The sequence below is a fragment of the Chenopodium quinoa genome, unplaced genomic scaffold (assembly GCF_001683475.1).
Source record: "Chenopodium quinoa cultivar QQ74 unplaced genomic scaffold, ASM168347v1, whole genome shotgun sequence".
NCBI lineage: Eukaryota > Viridiplantae > Streptophyta > Magnoliopsida > Caryophyllales > Amaranthaceae > Chenopodium > Chenopodium quinoa.
The window spans coordinates 2,932,667-2,953,535 of record NW_018745065.1 but is presented as its reverse complement, the minus strand read 5'-3'; the positions used below and the strand labels follow the sequence as shown (position 1 = coordinate 2,953,535).

The window sequence follows — 20,869 nt, the reverse complement described above, 5'->3', positions numbered from 1 at the left end:
TTAAAATTTCATGAAAAATTACACATTAACAGAAATTTTTCTTTTACCAAAAATATCATTTTCCCAAAAATAGTTTTTTTCTCTCTCTAAAAATTCAACTTTCTATATTAATTTTAGTTTTCACCCTCAAAAATTATTTTCAACTAAAAATATTTCAAGATTTCATTTTCAAATTAAATTTCAAATTTTAAAATTCAAAATCATATATGTTAAAAGAACATAAATTATAATGTAAAGAACATATAGTTCATATTTTAAGAACACACTGATCAAAATCAAAGAACATACGATAATAAAAATAATTTAAATATATATGATAATTAAAAAAAAAATACAATGTGTGCGTCACTCATTATCTTACGGAACATATGGGCCAAATTTAAAGAACATATGAGCCAAATTCAAAGAACATAATTTATATTATTGAAACTCAAAAAACATATTTAATCAATATATGTTAAATAACATAAGTATAAAAGAACATATTATCAAACATATATAGGTATGTTCTTTGTCTAACATAAATATGTTCTTTATTCAACCAAATTATGTTATTTCCGCCTTTTTTTTATTTATCAGGTGCACCATGCACATGGTTCACCCTGGTGTACTATCCTATTTTCATTTGAATACTCTACAACACAAGGATTCTACACACCCATCATATTATCCTTCTACATCAAATGTGGTAAACAAATCTTACATCATAGATTTGTTAAAAAATTACAGTGTACATAAAAGATAGTAGAGCTAGATTGGCGCAAGGGGTTCTAAAGTTAATCTATTTTGTATATGATGAGCGAGGAGCAATAGAAACAGAAGAATTATAGCGACTTTACATCATAATTGCATATTTACTTATGCCATATCACCACCATATACACCAGAAATACATGGTGCACATTCTCTTCTGTACACCTGCAACCACCTAAGACATTAACAGTTAGAAACCAAACATACAGATGCAAAAAGGACATTTTAAATGAAACTCGTTATGCAAGGTCAACTATCACCCTTAAGAAGTCTCCCAACTAAGACAAGTAAAGTGAAAACAGATGTACACAAAGACTGATGATATTACTACTGAATGACCAAATAAGAAATTGTAGACCTTGTTAGACATCCATATTGCAAGAGGTTTATATTTTTTATTTTTCTATAGAATTAAGTACAAGGTATTCAAACAAGACTTGATTATTCACCGCAATTTGAAATCAACATTAACATGATTCAAATAAACAAATATATAAAACATTTTTAAAAATGATTCGTGTAAAAATCTCACACTCGGACATGAGAGCCTAAACCACATCCTAAAGGTGGTTGAGGTGTAGAAAAATATCAACAATAGCTCTTAGAACATTCTAGTCATAGTTGCAAGTCAGGAAATGAAACCAGTGAACAATTAGGAGGGTGACTCTCAGTGCAAGGTGGCAGTCAAACCATCCACTCCACAGTGACACAATGTATGAGCTGCTGCTATGGTAATCGGTATCATCATTACGCTACACCAAATGAAACCTGAAATCACCAACTGCTCAACCTTTTTTTCCAAACCCCCAGCCCCAACCCTTAATCCCTCAAAACTCTTTTTGTCCTCCCCCTTTCCACCAGTACACAGAGACACTAAATGCATGTCCAAACTTCCCCCACCCACCAATTTCAATCACAAATCTACCCTGTAGCCCTAACAATAACCCCACTTCCCCCACCTGCCCCCTCCCCTTTCTCTTCTCCCTTACCCCACACCAATGAAGAGTGAGAAAGAGATACATGGTTCACTCTAGATTTTAATGAAACTATTATATGATGTTAGACATGTTGGGGAATTTGGTTTACCGGGTCACAAAAATGACACTTCGAGACCTGAACAAAAACAATATCCCAAAGTAATATTTTGACCCTAAATTTTTACTCACCGGATATCACGAAATTACTAGGAGATACAACGAAGACAATCACAACAGTGTGTAGTATGTTGGTAATCTAATGTAACCAAACTTATGATTATTTATGATGATGATAAATAAAAGTTGCAAAAAGAATTCAAAGAAAATAATCTGATTTATTTACTTCCCATATCCCCTTCATCATATGTGTGAACACATATACATAGAAGCAATAAAACTAAGCCAAACAACACAAAGAAGATTGTGATCTAATGTAACCAAACTTATGATTATTTATGATGATGATAAATAAAAGTTGCAAAAAGAATTCAAAGAAAATAATCTGATTTATTTTCTTCCCCTGTCCCCTTCATCATATGTGTGAACACATATACATAGAAGCAATAAAACCAAGCCAAACAACACAAAGAAGAAACCGACATAAACCGCCACAAACTATCACAAACCATCAGCCAAGCTCGCACCCGACCGGATTCCGATTGGCCAGACCGCGCGAATTAACGTCCTGAAGTCTAGGTGGATGCACGCCCGACCAGGTGGTGGTTGCCCTACCGGGCGAACACACCAATCCAAGAAAATCGTTCTCGCGCCCAATAGGGTGGAGATTACACGATCTGTGCAGCAGTCCTTTGGTTTCCTTCTTCGTTCTTGAGCCTTAAAGGGCGGCAGCGGCAGCCTGAATGGCAGAAGACAGGTAGCTATGCTTCCCCTGCTTCTCCTTGTTTATTCCTCTAAACTTAGGTTCTTCACTCTAAACCAAGTATACCCCTTTAAACTGAGGTTATTAGCTTCTAATTACTTTGTTATACTTAATTAAACACCTTCACCTTTATTAATTAAGCAAAGCAAACATGAAAATTGTCTCATACTCTAAATTACTCAACAATCCTCCCCCAATTAGAATATAATTAGACTCATTCCAAAAACATTAGGAAAAATTGCCCTAAATAATCCGACCTTTGCCTCATTTGCTAAAAATAATCTCACCTATTGATTATTTTTTAATAATCCGACCTTTATACCTCTTCCGCTTTAAATGGACCCAACCGGTCACCTAACTTGTTATTACAAGTTACTAGACACGTGTCAGTATAAGATTGGTCAAAAAAATTAAAAAAAATTAAAAAAAAAATCAAAAAAAAAAAAAAACAGAAAAAAAAAAAATAAGCCCCAGCCACCAGCTTTTCTGCCACCATCTCCTTCCCCACCCCGAATCCAACCACCAAATCCCTCCCTTCCCGATTCCGGCCAATCCCTCCAAGTTTTCGGCCGGCCTGACTCCAGCAGCAGCCCGCAAACCACCAAGTAGCAGCGCTACTGCTACTCCTTCGCAAACCGCCAGCGAACATCATTAGAGGAGCCGCTTTGACGCCCACAAATTAGCCCCAAATTCGGTCACGCCGAACTCCTTCGCCGAACTCCTTGACCCACGAATCTGGTCTCAACTCATTGACCTCCCCCACCCCGATTCCGGCGTCACTAACCTCCCTCATCCCCCGTCCCCTAATTTCGGCTTCGCCGACCTCCCCCATCCCCTGAATCTGCCCAACCAACCTCCCCCGTCCCTTGATTCTCGATTTAGTTTGGTGGGTTTTCAAATGGTTAAGTTTATTGGTTAATGGGGGTGGGTGGGTGGGTGGGATCCGATCAGTGCGATCTCCGTGGCGGTGGTTTCAGGTCTAGGGATATGGAGGTTGTAAGGTTTGGGTTTGGGTGGTGGTGCAAATGGTGGTGGCTTAGATGGTGGTGTTTTTTTTGTTTAGATTTTTTTTACTACTTTTTTGATTTTTTTTTTTTTTACCAATCAGGTAGCTACACGTGTCAATTAAACATAAAAAAATAAAAATTACCTACTCAACCGGTTCCGGGTAAAATGGGACCATTAAAAAAGATAAAGGGGTAACGGTGGGATTATTTAAAAATAATCCAAAGGTGGGATTATTTTTAGCGGATTGGCTAAAGGTAGGATTATTCTGGGCAATTTTTCCAAAACATTATCATCATAAAGGGCAATCTTATGCATAAATGAAAGTGTACAAAGACTTAAACTTCCACTTAATGTAATACACATTCCAAGAACCCGCATCCATTTGGTGTCGTAAAACGATTGAACCAAAAGCAATATATATGGATTCATGAAGATATTACATACACAAGATAAATTACATTAATACTTGACACTTAAAGCTTTGTGTCCCTACCTTTTCATAAGTATTTCAAAGCTATGCCCCAATAGCTCCTTGAAGCGGCTAAACTTCGCACTTATATAGGTAGACTTCCAAACATGCTCCTGTGACCGAGCAGTATATCGGGAATTCTATTAAGTTAAAACAACCTCTTTTCATCACAAAAAAATGGAACTTAACCTTAGATGATTAAACAAGTTCCCAATCATCAACTAAGATAATTAATCTCATTGAACTTAAGGCCCAACGTCTTATTGGGCATTAAGTTGAGATTCCCTTATTTGTGAAAACCATAGGACTCCAATCTAAAATGATTGCGATCCTTTTTTAACATCTCTTACCTATGCTTTTGAAGCAATTGGTGACATTAAACTTCGTACGAATATAAACAATAGTGGCTACACTATCCTTGTTAAGTCCTTGGATGTAACAATACCTTACACCAATATTTCTTAACTCACTATTTTACAATTTTACACTTGGCTCTTAGCCAAAATTACATTGTTATCCCATTTCATCACTGTTAGTGATATTGGCTTTTGCAACAAAGGAATTTCATCATGCATTAAAACCCTTAACCATTCTGTTTCTTTATCGGCGGAATGCAATGCACATAATTCCAATGTCTTATAGAATCCGCAATGCAAGTTAATTTGCTTCTTAGATACTTATGAAATGGCACCTCCGACATATGGGTATACCCATCAACTTGTGGATGAATAATCCCTATTTGAGATCCAACTTGCATCCAAATGTCCTTCAACCGAAGGATACCCATTAAATCATAAACCATAATTTAATTCAAGTACTTCAACAAACTATGAACAATTTGCCAATGTAGCATTCTAGGATTACTAGTGTACCTAATCATTTGACCAATATCCAGTCTAGTACTTGTCATGGCATACAACTACTAGGTAATAACTTTATGCTATGATCTAAAGGTGTTAGAATAAAGAAAAGTCGAATTTTTATAAGCATTAAACTTCATGATCACTTTCTCAATGTAATGAGATTGTGACAAGATCAAATTCCCTTTTTCTTTCTTTATTATTATGCCCAAGATGACATCCGCTTCTCCCATGTCTTTTATGGAAAACTGCGAACTAAGAAAGGATTTTGTCATTTCAACTTGTGACAAATCCATTCCATCCAAAAATCTACATGTCATCTACATATAAACAAATTATGACACCTTAACCGTTGTCATAAAATTTTCTATACACACATGTCTAAATTGTTTACCTTAAAACCATTAGACAACACAACCCATCAAACCTTTTAATGTCATTGCTTAGGTGCCTATACAATGGTTTAATAACTTGCAAACTTTTGCCTATTGACCTTCCACAACAAACTCTACCGGTTGTTGCACACAAACCTTTTCTTCTAGATCTCCATTCAAGAGCACTGTCTTGACATCCATTTGATGGATCATTAGATTTTTAATTGCCGCAAGTGCTATTAACAACCTAATAGTTGAGAATCTAGCTACCGGTGCAAATGTATCAAAAAAACCGATACCAGTCTTTTGTATAAAACCATGAGGCACTAACCGGGCGTCGAACTTTTCAACAGTTTCCTCAATCCTCAATTTCTTTTCTTTTGAAGATCCATTTGCACCCTATTGGTTTAAAATTAGGCGGTAAATTAGCTAATACCCAAGTGTCGTTTCCCATTATGAAATCATCTCATCATTAATTGCTACCTTCAAAATTGGAGCATCCCAAGACTTCATAGCCTCGTCATAAGTTAAAGGATCATGTTCCACATTAACAATGTTTGGATGTTGTGTTGAAACTTCATCCCTTGATCTTTCAACCAAGTACACATGATAAAACCGGGCCAAAAGATTTTTCTTTCCTTGGCCTCTTACTTCTCCTTAGTTGTGATTATGATGTAGATACCTCCTTTAAATGAGTTTTGTCATAAAATTAAAGCATAATAAAAGCTTTCAGCATTGGTATTCGAAATTATATCCTTTGATCTAGGAATTGAAGAAAATCTAATTTCATCAAACCATGCATCCCTTGACTCAATGGTGGTGTAAACCAACCAAAAGTCATTTTGCTCTATTACATAGAACCTATATGATTTGCTATGTCCCGCATATCCTATAAAATGCATTCAACTTCTCTTTCATCTAACATTTACGTTTAGGTTCCGGCAATTTTACAATTGCCCTAAGACCCCAAACTTTGAGATGACTCAAGTTTGGTTTCCTTTTGTACCATAGCTCATATGGGGTATCATCCTTTCCTTTCATGAGAACATGATTTTACACGTAACATGCCGTTAAAACGACTTTACCCCCAAAATCCATCACTTAAAATTGAATATGACAACATAGAATTAATCATTTCTTCAAGTGTCTTATTCTTCCTTTCTACTACACTATTTTGTTGTGGTGTAAATTCCGCGATAGTTTCATGTACTAAACCTCTAGATTGGAAATAACTTGGCTTATAGAATTCACCTCCTATATATCGTTTCTTAAACTTTTAAACTTTCTGTTAGTTTGCAACTCTACTATTCACTTAGTAGATTTTAAATATGTTTAGGCTTCATCTATAGAATACACTAAAATAAACATAGAAACATCTTGAAAAAACATCAATAACAGTTGCTAAACACTCTATATTTCCCAATGAAAGTGTGCTATAAAAAACACATATCAAGCAATAAATTATTCTTCTCACATTGAATTTAAATGAGAGAATTAAAACATAAATAAACATCAATTATATGACAACACCAATGAAATAAAATAAATAAACAAAAAAAATCATAACTATGTTACCTTAACCGCAACATACATCAATTAATAACATTTTCAAACCAACAAAATAAACAAATATTTTGTCAAAACATCTATCCTTTCATCGTGATATTTTAAGAATTATATTCTCCTCCAAATCATAGACATCACGAAAGATAAATTCATTTAATTCATTCATCATAAACCAAATCAGTTTCATGTATAAGAATTTATACAACATAGTCAACATATACACAAATTTGACAAACTCCTCATTGCCATCAAATTTGTTTCATATACATACTTAAACAACTGACTTTACAAAGAAATTATTACACAAGACAATACCAGAAAAACACAAAATAAATCATAATCTTGTAAAATAAAAAAATTTCAAAATGAATAAATTAAATAAACAATAATATATACCATACTATCCACATTAATCTTTCATGACATATTGAAAAAAGCATCACTTGAATTGAATCAAGACATTCGAAATACCTCAAATTTATTCTAATTACCATGGCAATTAGTCATTACTGCATGACCCATTGAAAACTACAACGGATCTTTAATTTTACCATGTATAGACCAATAAATAATTTATTAAAGCATAATTCTTGCCACATTAATTACCATCGACAATAATCCCATTAAACTACAATTAACATATATATATATATATATATATATATATATACATATATACATATATACATATATATATATATACATATATATATATATACATATATATATATATATACATATATATATATACATATTATTTAACAATTAACATAATGACATACATGTTAATACTTTTTATAAAATATCATCATCAAATAAAATCATAATTGATAATAAATCATCCATGCTAAATAATCATAAAATAAATAATCAAACAATGAAACATCACATTCATCATTTCAAGCATGGCATAAAATAAAACGATATAGAAAATTAGATATACTAACCAATTCGCCATGGATAAACACAATAATAAATTCCCGCGAATTGCATCGTTTTGATAGTACAGGACAAACCGTCCTCCCACTCATTCTTCTTCCCTCGAACGTCTTGCTCTTTTCCTCCTCCTCCTCCTCCTCCTCCTCCATTAACTTCGGGGATGTGAGCAAACACCACTCCAAGAGATGTCACCAAATTGCAATTACAAACTTTTACCATCTTCGTAAAACCACTCCTCTTAATCTATAACCCTTATAAACACGCAAAAGAATTTACTGTAGCCAGTGAATAGTACTTTGTGGTGCAACTACAGCCTTGCCCCTAAAATTAATGAATTGCCAATTTTGCCCCTTATTCCTATTTGTTGATGCCTGCTGCTCTCCCACCGACTTTACTTTCCCCTTACTCTCTCACCGACTTCCTCACCTTCTTCCTCCTTTGTCTATTCATCTTTTAGGGGAACTAGGAGAGAGAAACCTAGAGAAAGAAACTTCCCATGAAGACTAACGATCATCCCTTTTGAAGATGGTGCTTCAATTCTTCTCTGCGTTTCGATTTTTCGAGTCTGAGGTTGTAGAAGACGATTTTCCGATCGTCACATTCATCCGGTTCGGTCTCGTTTCTCTTTCTCGATTTAGTTTCAAATTTTTGGGCTTTACTTTCGATTGTAGTAGATTTTTCGCATATATGTTCCTGTTGTTTTCGAATTTTTTGGGTTGAATCTTTGTGGGTGTATTTGTGCGAAATCGTTTCGTTTTTAATAAGGTTTATTTGATCGATTAGTTTTCGATTTTTTGGGTTTATTTGTACGATTGTTTTTTCGAATTTTTAAGGGTTTATTTGTTCTATTTATTTTCGTTTATTGGGTTGAATTTTAGTGTCTTCTTCGATTGTGTGGTGGTTTTATTTGGGTTGAATTTGATTTATTTATGATTGACAGTATTCTTCCAACTCAGCAATTTGCAAATTTTCCAAAATAAAAATACAAAAAAAAAAATCTTGACTGTTGACAATTGACAGTATTCCTCCAATTGAAGCGGTTTCTCAGTTCTCCATTGAAGCGGCTTCTAAGCTTTTTCTCGAAGCGGCTTTGAGGTAATATATCTTTATTTTTTGTTAATCATCGAATATCATTTTCACAATTTAGGGTTTATAGTTAATTTAATTGTAAGTATAATCAATCTAGGACTCTTCTAAGGTGGATTATTTAACTATTGGTTATAGTTACTCAATTTATGAAAGAATGTATATAACGAGTGATTTTGTTGATTGAACTTTTATATAGAGTGAAATTTGGGCAGATGAATAAATAGAGAGATTATCAAATAGAGTGAAATTTGATTGAATGATTGTTCATTATTCAATAATTTGATTAACCTACATCAGGTATATTTTGTCTTGGTTTAGAAAGGTAAAGGAAGTGGCTTACAACCATATGTCTTATCTATCGAGAAGGTTTGATCTATGTGGTCTTTTTTTTTCTTCCTGTTTAATGTCTTGGGTATGTGATTAGGTTTTTGGTGTGTAAATCTTTTGCAACTTGTTTCCTTAGAAAAAGGAAGGATTTGAATTGGTGGTCATGGAGCACTTTAGGATGAATGGTGCTTACTGGGGACTGACAACATTGGATCTTTTGGGAAAGCTTCAAGTCGTGGATCAAGAAGAAGTTATTTCATGGGGGATGCAATATCAACATGAGTCTGGTTTGTGTTTATTATTGATAGTAATTCAAATTTCCATTAAATCTTGATTTTATTTTTTTTTTTTTTTGGGGGGGGGGTAAAATTCTTGATTCTTCTTGTTCTTATATGAAATACATTCTTCTGTTAGAGTCTTATCTATGGAAAAATATTGGTTGAAATTCTCCAATACATACTTAGTTTCTTACTCTTGTCTAAGGAAAATTGTTGGTTGAAATTCTTCAATTAAACTGTCTAATTTAGAACTGATTTGGAAAGATTGTGGAATGCCAGCCTCTTAGCAAGAAACACAAGGCTTCCTACATCTACTAAAACAACATCTTCACTGTATGTAGCTATCATGTTCCTAGATTTTTGTCCTGATTCCTGTAAATACTTGAGTAATATGTCAAATGCTTACAATGACTGGCCTATGCAGGTGGATTCGGTGGTAATATCGGACATGATCCACATATTCTTTATACTCTCAGTTGTTCAAGTTCTAGCTCTGTTTGATAAGATACATATTCTTGACGTTGCTAAGGTGACAAATTGTATCCTTTATGACGTGGTAAAGTTTCATGTTATTCTAAAACTATTTTCGATTTTGTGTTTTTCTGTTAATTTATATTATGTATGGTTAAGATATCATACTATATATAAAAGATATTTTACTGAAATTTATTGTTTGAATCTTGAGGAGACAAGAAATTGCCCACTGTAAGTTGTGACCTTTACCCAGATCTGTAGTTAAATACTGTGTGCACTCATCGAGTGTTGCTAATTTACCATGATCTTGATAATATTATTGGGAAAAACAACTTCTTTTCTTTTGTCAAGTAACTCAATCACACAGCAAGGACACTCTGGTTTGCTCATGAGACCTTAACCTTGCAACTCAGATATTGTGCAGTTGCAGAATGAGGATGGATCGTTTTCAGGAGACATCCAGGGAGAAGTGGATAACAAGATACTAGGTATGTTTGCAATTCTCTGCCTTGTCCTTTTACATGCCTTTTTTCTTCAAACAGAGAGAAGCTTACTCAGGTTTATCCATATTTCTAGATTTTCATATATTGCAATCTGTTGTCTTTCATTGCTACATCAATTGGACAAAATTGATGTGGAGAAGTCTGTGAACTACATTGTAAGGTGCAAAAACCTAGATGGGGGATTTGGATGCACGCCTGGTGGGGAATCACATGCAGGACAAAGTATGTTGGTGCACTTTAATAGTGATTTATAGGTTATATGACACTCTTGATGTTGCTTGTATAAATAAATTGGTGAGAGTTTGGAGTGGTAATATTACACATTCATGAAGTGTTTTGTTGTTCAAGAATCAATAATAATCAATTTGTGGAATTTGTTTTTGTATTGTTCAATTTCAGATTTCTACTATTTGGTTGCTCTTGTAAGTTTTGGCTTGGTTCATCCTTTGTGATGGGAGGCTATTTGTTTAAATCAATTGCTGAAGAATAATATCGGCTTATTTGACTGATTTTTTTGTTTGTTTTCCTGAATAATCTTGCCTGGTATGTTGTTTCAGGGCTGCTGTAGCAAATGCGGAGGTTTGTTTTTGTGGATTATACATGACAAAAAATCTTTAAAAGAATTCTTAATGGCTAAGGCCTCAGCGAACTAGTAGTTAAGAATAGGGTGGTAAGTGATCCCATCCATCTCTAATTTTGATCTAATATTCAACTACTTGTAATTATTTGGTGTAGTAGCTTATTTTGTCAAATCATGGCTAATCTCGAAATAACGAGCTATATTGCTAGTTATTTCCTTTTCTAAATATCTCGAAATAATCTCTTCCCTCTCTCTCACAAAGTTAGTACTGTATTTTTGGGTTAATGTGTCGTCCCCTATATTAAATTTGATTCATTCTTTGTTATATAACATTGCTCAAGTATCACTATTTACTAGGCTATTCAGCTGACATGCTTACTTATATTATTAAATGCTTTGGTTTTTTGCTAGAGTCGACATTAGTAACCAAGCATAATTAATTCATATTTTTGGGATTGTTCCGATTCAATTCCATTAGTTCATAATAGAAAAATCTTTTTTATCCAATTTGTTCACTTTTTTGTTGTTCACTGGAGTTTTATCATTATATGCATGTTTGTTGACCTTGTTTGTTATAATATGATTTTGCTTCACTTGATTTTTTTGCAGAAATCTTTTGCTTTTGCAATTAGGGATTCATTGATAATATATTGGTCCCCTGAAGCCTTTCTCATATGGTATAAGGATCAATGCAAACCCGGAATGGCTAAGCAGAGTAACTATGAAATGGTCAATTATGGTGCCCTTGGCTGATTTGAAATAAGGGCTCTAGGATAAACGTCACTGTTTTGGGGAGGGGTGGAGGTAATAAGATCAAAAGCTCTCATGAATAGTCCTTCCAGTTATGGAAAAGTTGGATTTATGTCTAATGTTACTCTTTGGGCATATTTCCCTTGCCAATTTTTATTTGCTACTTATTATAGTAATGCTTTTCCAAATTTCCGTGCAAGTTTGTTGTTCTGGATATGGAAAGAATGGTGCACTTTGTGTTATTCAACGCTGGTGTGTTCTGGTAGATTTATATGGAATTTACTATTTGTGCTTTCCTATCTATGCTGGCACTTTTATTCAAGGTGGGATGGGATATTTCTAGATGTTTGTGCTTGATTTCTGAAACTTTGTATTGCAATCTCACTTAATATGGTAATTAAGTCACTTAATATCATGTTAAAATGCTTTTGATCATAGTGGTAATTAATTGAATTAATTGTCACATGATATAACTCTTAAATTGGGGTCGCTGGATTTATTGAATCCCATGCAGCACTAAGACTTTTAAGCCTTATATCGTCCGACAATTGTGGTATCCTCTCCCTTTAATTTTCCTTGCTGTCCACTAATCATTTAGTTCTTGAGGTTTCAAAGTGATCATTTCTTAAAAATGTGTAGGACAGTCTCTCATGTGGGAACATAGCTGCGGCTGTTAAGATTTTGCAACAAGTATTTCCTGATTCATGAAGACTTTAGTATATGCTGACTAGATAAACGGTGCTGTCATCAAACTACTTTAACTGAAATAGAGCATGTTGCTTTTTGACAAATTCACATGTATGATTAGGAAGTGTGGTTCTTTGGGCTTGAATTTTTAATGATTTGTGCATTTTAGTTTATTGATAATTTTTCTGATCTTTTATTTGTAGTTGATCTAAATTCATTTTGGTGCTTAAATTGAGTGCATTTGTTTGTGATTTCAAATGTCAAATCGCTTTTAAAAGTGCATTTTGGTGATTTTTGAGTCAGATTGGGTATGGTAAAACTTCAGTATAATTTAGATTTTTTACTAACATATTTGTTTTCCACTTAACGTATACAAGCATAGCCTGATTTGAGGTAGAGAGTGGTGTGTAATGCTATTAAATTTCGAACTTCCAAAAATTTTACATTTTTGTCTTCCAGCCCCAAAAATGGAGGAACTACTGTATGTTCTTATGCATCTTTGTATCTTTTTTTGCTAAAGTTAATACAGAGTATACTCTATAGAAATTATAATCGCATTTACTCTCCTTGTTGTTTGACTAATTATGCTAATATTATGAAAGATTTTGACTATTCGACCTTTTCAAGTAATACTACTATTTATGAACATTGAATCTTTGATTGCCAAACTAAAATTATTAAAGATCATGTTTGCAAAGTACTTTTATGATTTAGCTAATACTGCTTATGTGATATTTTGTTGCTGAAGTTTGGCCAATGATTGATTTCTTGCCACATTAAGGAGTGAGGCAAGTACTTTAACGATTTAGCTAATACTTTTACGATTTAGTTGTTTGTACAACAACATAATCCCATAGCTGAGGTGAGAGGCAAGTATTAATTGAAATTTTAAATAAAAAATATTTGATTCGAAATTCTTTGCTCGTAAGTATTAATTGAAATTTTAAATATAAAATATTTGATTCAAAATTCTTTGCTCGTATCGTGTTGCTATTTTAATTTCTTCGTATCATGTGCAATTTTATTTCTTTGCGTTTATTGGCAGTTTGTTGGGAGCCATTAGACAAAGAAGAGTGCAAGAGGCAATGGCACTGCGCGGCGGAGATGGTTCGACATAAATACTTGATTGTGTCGGTTTATCAGATCTTTCAAGGCTTAAAGTAATATTTGTTTTATTAATGTAGTATATTATATAGGCTTATGTTAAATGACTCATTGTTTTACAACTTTTGTTTGTTAGCCTGGATTTTTCATATTCTGGCTTAATGTTACAGAGTGACGTTCGTTTATTCGCCATTAGTAGTATTCCAAGTTTGTTTATGCACCTTTGGCTTATATAAACATTCAATGCAAATAAAATCTTATGATAGTCTAGGAAATGAGTAAATTTGTTAAAGGCTCATTCTACTGTGAATTACTTGCTACAAAATACATTAGAGAGAGAGAGAGATGAATGACCAAAGAAAGAAGGGGTTGAGTGGGTAAATATTTAATTTATCATATTTAATTTGTTTTTAGAAAGTAGAATTTAAAAAAGAGATTTAGGAAAGGACACAGTGGTGCAAACCAAAGCACAAAATTAATGAAATTATAGCTTTATAAGAGAGAGAGAGATCGAGAAAGAGATAGAGAGAGTTTAAGAAAAATAAATAAATTAGAGTGTAATCAAGGAGATGAAAATACTTTATAGAAAATTTCTAAAATGCTCAAAATTATAAAACATAAATGAAAGTTAAAGGAATAGAGAATCAGATTGACGAATAAAGAGGGAATAGAAATCGATAATAAGATTTGAACAAACTTTAATTCTTGCAGTAAATATTATTCGTTAACAAATGTGGTTTTGTGACAATTATGAAAATGTTAACTAATTTGTAGAACTTTTAGAATAAAATGTTCAACTTTATAGTATAATCGTGCTAGATTCACAAGTAAATGTTTTGTTACTACATAAATGTTAATATAACCATAATAATAGATAGCTTTTAAAAGAGAGTATGAAAGAAGGATGGAGGGTGGAGAAGAGAGGAAGAGAAAGAGGCAATGGGAGGAGGAGGAGGAGAGGGAGGAAAAAGGAAGGAGTGGGAATAGGAGAGAAAGAGAGAGGAAAAGAGGGAAGGAGCAAGGAGTGGGAGGAGAGCAAGAGGACAGAGAGAGAGAGAAAAAGAGGGAGGGAGTGGGACAAGAGATACATAGATGGATATAAAGAGAGGGGTGAGAAAGGGAGAAAGAAGGGTCGGGATACAGAAAGAGAAAGAGATAGAGATGAGCCAAGAGGAGAGGGAGAGATTGGGGGGCTGGGAGTAAAACATATAAATAAGGGTCGAAAGAGAAAGAAATAGAGCATTTAAGAGAAAGAGAGGCAGGGAGAGAGAGAGAGAGTGATAAAGAGAGAGATGGATCGAGAAAGAGAGATGGGTCGGGAGACAGAGAAAGAGAGAGGGAGGCTTACTAAACCGCTCAAACTATACAAGAAGAGTGGATAAGGAGGAAAAAGGAACTAGAAGGTGAAAGAAAGCAAGGATGAATAGAAAAGTGAAATGCGATAAGACAAGGAAGAAATATAACGAGAGTGGGTATATTATGAAGGAAGAAGAGATATGAAAAACTTAAAAAACAAGTTAGTGTTTACCACACAAATAAGATCTCCTAATCATAATGTTAATAACATCCCAAACTACGAAACACGATAACAACCAGGAATCTTACATATTTTACCGGGAGGGGGGTACTCAATAAGAAACCATATTACGTTCTAAAATACGACGTAAAACAATTGTATAATTTTTATAAAAAAATCTTTAAATTATAACAAATTCTAAATAAGTTCACTTATAACCATGGTTTTTCCATAGATATGTCCCTATAGAAACTTTATCCCTACTCCTTGTTAGTACTTACAATTCATGTATCCTTGTTATTATAAAACCCAAACACAACCACGAGTATCTCAACGACCAAACACAACCACGAATTTTACTTATCTTACCGTTGGGGGGGTGGGGGGGGGGCACGCGCCACGAGTATCTCAACGACCAAACGCAACCACGAACTTCACTTATCTTATCGCTGGGGGGCACGCGCATAGCGCGTGCTCCAACGACTATGTAACAAAAGATAGATAGAGAGAAGAGAATGAGTGAGAAATGGGGAATACAAATAAAGATTAACTTTATAAATTTTGAAATTATAAGATAGGAAAGGAGAGGAGAGAGGGAGGTGGAGGAAGAGATGGTTAATTAATTGCCAATTTCATATGATAAAAATTCAATACTAATTTGTACAGCGAATCAATCTTATTGATAATATTTAGAAAATGAATTCAACTTTAAGGTAGAACGTATTGGATTCATACGCACGCCCATACCATGTTGTTTCTTTGCAAAGACATTGAATCCCATTATTTTGTTCATTTTTTACCTTCCAAAATGACCTCAATAATGTATAAAAAAAACACACAAAGGACAAATAAGCCATAAAATATATTTTTTTGACAAAAAAATATCAAAAACATAAATAAAGACACTAAATTTTAAAGGAACTAACCTACAATCTGAGAACATGACAAGAAAATAAGTGTCAAAATGACACTCATCACATATGAGAGAGAGAGAGAGAGAGAATGGGACATTGGGACCGAGAGAGAGGGGGCTGGAAAAAGAGAGAGAACAAGCTAAAAGAGGAAAGGGCATGTGAAGATAGGAGAGGGGAAGAGAAAGTGAGGGGGAAGCAAAAGGGGCAGGGAGGGATAGGACTAGGACGACAGAGGGAAGGAGGGAAAGAGAGGGGGAAGGATTTAGGAAATAGAAGGGTCGAGAGAGAACGTCGGCCGAAAAAGAGACAGAGGGGGCCGAGGAGATAACGAAAGGGAGGACGAGAGAGGAGGTCTAGGAAAAAGTGAAAGAAATAAAGACCATGAGAGAGGAGTTAGGAGAAAAGAGAAAGAGAAATAAAGAGGGCCTAAGAGGAAGAAAGTAAGAGAAAGAGGCCCAGAAGAGGGAGAGAAGGGTCAAAAGAAGAAGCCATAGAGCGATAAGATATAAAGGGGACTAGAGATAGAGAGAAAGGCAGGCGAAGGAGGCCAAAAGAAAAAAAGAAATATACAGAAAAGCTGGGAAAGATAAAGAAGCCGGAGGATTTGGATTGGGAGAACAAGTGCAGCTTATAATTTTCAATGCCTTTTTAAAGATGGAATAGGGACAACAGGGATTTGGACAGAAAAAAATGAGAGTGGGAGAAAGAGTTTCGACCAACAAAAAAAAGAAGGAATGATTGAGAGAGGAGCAACTGCGGCCTAAAATTTTCAAACCTATTAAAAAAAAGAACAAGGAGACAAGGCCAAGGGAAGAGAGAGAAAGAGAGAAGGCAAGCTGAAAAGAGATCAAAGGGGAGGAGAGAGAGGAGGTCAGGGAGAAAGCGAAAGAAAATTCATTTTACAACTCATTATTGATAAACATTACGTTTTTTGCCAAGTTACTTTTGCCCAAATTAGATTGTATATTTGAGAATAAAACTAGCACTAAAATTCATTATGCAACTCAAAGAAAAAATATACAAATACAAAAACAAGCTTTGAAAAAGTGTAGATCACACCAATTATGTAGACTAATAACAAAGAAATAAACAATTCTTTCATATGTTTTGCACTTAATCCATTTTGAATAACCTTAACCTTTAAAATTGCATTTCCTTATCATTGTTCCTTATTATCATGCACAATCATTTTAAGATATAGCTGTTTGAAAATTATTAAGTTACTTAATAAGAAACCAAATTGCGTTCTATAATAATATCTAAATTAATCGATTTTTTTTTAAATCTTTAAATTCTAAAAAATTCTAGATAAGTTTACTTATTAAAATTGTTTTTCCACAAATATTTCACCGTAGAAACTTTATCACTACTCCTTGGATATTCTTGTATCCTTGCTACTATCTCTGTTAACTTTTAATTGCAATTTTATGAGATATAAAATATTCCAAAGTTGCAGCTAAAAGTTAGGTAGTATTACAAAACCAGAACACAACCACAAATATCACAAAAACCGAACACAACAATGAAATTTACTTATCTTGCCGTCGGGGGACACTCGCAACGCGCGTGCTCCAACGACTAGTTTGTCCAAATTATGGAAATTGCAAGACAATTCTTACACCATGTCAACTTTGTAGGAAATTATTACTTTGGATTGTTGGGGAAATTAGTTTACCGGGTCACAAAAATGACAAGAAAATGGACAAATTAACACTTCGAGACCCGAACAAAATCAATTTCCAAAAGTAATATTTCAACCCTGAATTGGACAAATTTACACACCGGGTATCACGAAATAGGAGATACAACGAAGACAATCACAACAGTGTGTAGTATATCTGTGATCTAATGTAACCAAACTTATGATAATTTATGACGATGATAAATGAAAGCTGCAAAAAGAATTCAAAGAAAATAATCTGATTTATTTTCTTCCCCCGTCCCTTTCATCATGTGTCACACATATATATAGAAGCAATAAAACCAAGCCAAACAACATAAAGAAGAAACTGAACTGTCACAAACCATCGGCCACGCTCGCGCCCGGCTGGATTCCGATTCGCCCGACAAACGCCCTGAAGTCTGGGTTGATGCACGGGGCGAACACACCAATCCCAGAAAATCGTTCTCGCGCCCGATAGGGTGGAGATTACACGATCTGGGCAGCAATACTTTGGTTTACTTCTTCATTCTTGAGCCTTGCAAGGCAAGGGCAGCGACAGCCTGGATGGGCGGCAGCCTAGAGGCAGAAGACAAGGCAGCTATGCTTCTCCTGCTTCTCCTTGTTTATCCCTCTACACTGAGGTTCTTCACTCTAAACCGAGTATACCACTCTAAACCAAGGTTATTAGCTTCTAATTACTTGCTATACTTAATTAAACACCTTCACCTATTAACACCTTCACCTTTGAGGTTCTTCACTCTAAACCGAGTATACCCCTTTAAACTGAGGTTATTAGCTTCTAATTACTTGCTATACTTAATTAAACACCTTCACCTATTAACACCTTCACCTTTATTAATTAAGCAAAGCAAACATGAAAATTGTCTCTTACTCTAAATTACTCAACAAGACGGAGTATAAGTTCCCATTTAATATTACACACGCACGCACGCACGCGCGCCAACCAAGATAAAATTCAATCAATAATATAGCCTAAATTCTGCAAAGAATATCCACGGAAAAAGCTTGGTAAGATGGAGTTTCGTACCCCCCGAAACTTCTTAAATTTTTTTTTTAAAAAAAAAAAAAAGATAAAAGGATAAAAAATACCAATCTTCAAATCATTCGAAAGTGCTTATACTGACCTCACAATTTGATATCACCATGTACAAGAAAAGATTCCAACGCATCATCTTCAAGGAAATCTTACGGTAGTGCATGTAACGTGACACCCTTTGAGAAGAAAAAAATTACAAGACAAATATTAAACTGACACTATTTTTTATATCCTAAATCCAATTAGTAGACTATGGAAAGAGTGAACATTGTGCACTAAAAAAACACAAGTGCATTTGTAATACTTCTTTTATTTCTTAATATTTGCATCAATTGAATATACACGTTTGTCGATGCACAACTTTAATCATTAATATCTTTAATTATGCTTTTTTAAAATTTTATATATATAGGGGAGGGATCCGGTGAGAATAGACCCATATGTGAGAATTCATACTTATATGAGAGCTGATTTTAAATTTAGAACATGTGAGTAAAAATTTTGAGCATACGAGTAAAAATTTAGAACATATGAGTAATAATTTATAACATATATGTGAGTAATTAGAACATCAGATTTAAGAATTAAAACATGTGAGTAAAAATTTAGAATATCATACTTAACTTTTTATAGCATAGCATTTAGAACAAAATGCGTAGAAATTTAGAATCTAGACTCAATTATTCTTAACATATGTAATAGATCTTAGAAGAATAAACTTAGCTTTTCAAAATATAGTTTTAATTGGAACATTATACTCAAATTTTTAGACCTTGAACTCAAAAACAAATCTAAACATATATGCAATATTTTTAGAACATATGCAACATATTTTAGAACATATGTAACAGTTTTTAGAACATACTTAAATTTTTTAGAACACAGTTCGTTAACATAGAACACGAATTGAAATTCGATTTTTACAACGATTGATTCGAAATCAGTTTATTCTTGATTTCCAAGGTAACAAAAACATATGAATTGTTGCTTAGTTTCTTATATTCAATTAAAATTCCTTGCAATTTCAAACTCTATAATTTGCCTAATTTGATTGATTTGGATGAAAAATTTTGATTTCACATATTAAATTGTCAATTAAGCTTGGTTTACCTTTAATTAAGCTTCACAACTTGAATTCTTGACTTCTTGACTACAATTGTTCAAAAGTTGATACAAAACACATGAAATTCTTGAGCATGTGGTGATGGTGGTCGTCGTGGAGAGGAGAGAAAGTGTTGGCCATGACGTCAGAGAGAAGAGAAAGAGTGATGGTGGTGGAGGTGACGGCATAAAGGCTATGGATAGGCGGTGGTGGTGATAGAGGAACTAGAGATTGGATAGTGTTGGTGAGGAGAGGAGAGAGAATGTTAAAGTTGAAGATGATGAGTTTAATTTATTTTCAGAACATCTACCTTAACATATTAGAACATAGATGTGTTCTCACCTATAAAGTTTTCTCACATAAAAGAGGTGTTCTCACATGAGCCTCTCCCTATATATATATATATATATATATATATATATATATATATATATATATATATATATATATATATATATATATATATATATATATATATTGAGATCCACTTAACAACAACTAAAAGGAAAAATTAGAAAAAATGATCTCAACTTTCATCAATTTTTATAGAATAATCCCGACTTTGAATAATTCTGGAATAATCCGAACTTTGAGGGGTCTTTTTATCTTCAATCCAAAATGCCAGTTATCGATTGAATGGGTTAAAATTATTTTTTTGGTTAAAGTGACACATATCGCAAAATAATTAGTTAAAAAATAAAAAATAAATAAATAAAAAAAAAACCACCCAGCCAAAGCCACCACAACCTAACCAAACCATCGTCGTCCCTCCCCCACCACTAGACTCGCCGCTCCAGCACTTCCCCTAAGCCACAATCCCCCTCCCAGAAACCCCCACGCAACCACCTATAAAACCCCTTCATCCCCCATTTCGAAAACCTCCAACCACCACTCCGCTTACCCCGAAACCCTAGCAGCTAGGGATTTCGACGGTGAGGAAGTGGCCATTGGGGGTTTTTGGAGTGGGGAAGGGGTTTCGAGGGTGTTTCAAATAGTTTA

The 20,869-nt window shown here is 34.0% G+C and overlaps 1 protein-coding gene across 5 annotated transcripts in view; it reads right to left on the bottom strand.

Moving 5' to 3' along the window:
* Positions 1-532: 532 nt before the first annotated feature.
* LOC110709332 (histone-lysine N-methyltransferase setd3-like) overlaps positions 533-20,869 on the bottom strand; it is a 43,503-nt gene continuing 23,166 nt past the window's right edge. The window contains exons 12-13 of one of the 5 annotated variants that reach the window (XR_002508904.1): positions 18,857-18,944; positions 533-928 (exon numbers count right to left, since the gene is read on the bottom strand). The gene's annotated coding sequence lies outside the window, so the exon portion shown is untranslated. Of the gene's footprint in view, positions 929-17,780; positions 18,945-20,869 lie in introns of those variants that run through there. The other 4 variants (XR_002508905.1, XR_002508903.1, XR_002508902.1 and 1 more) reach the window with 4 other exon arrangements.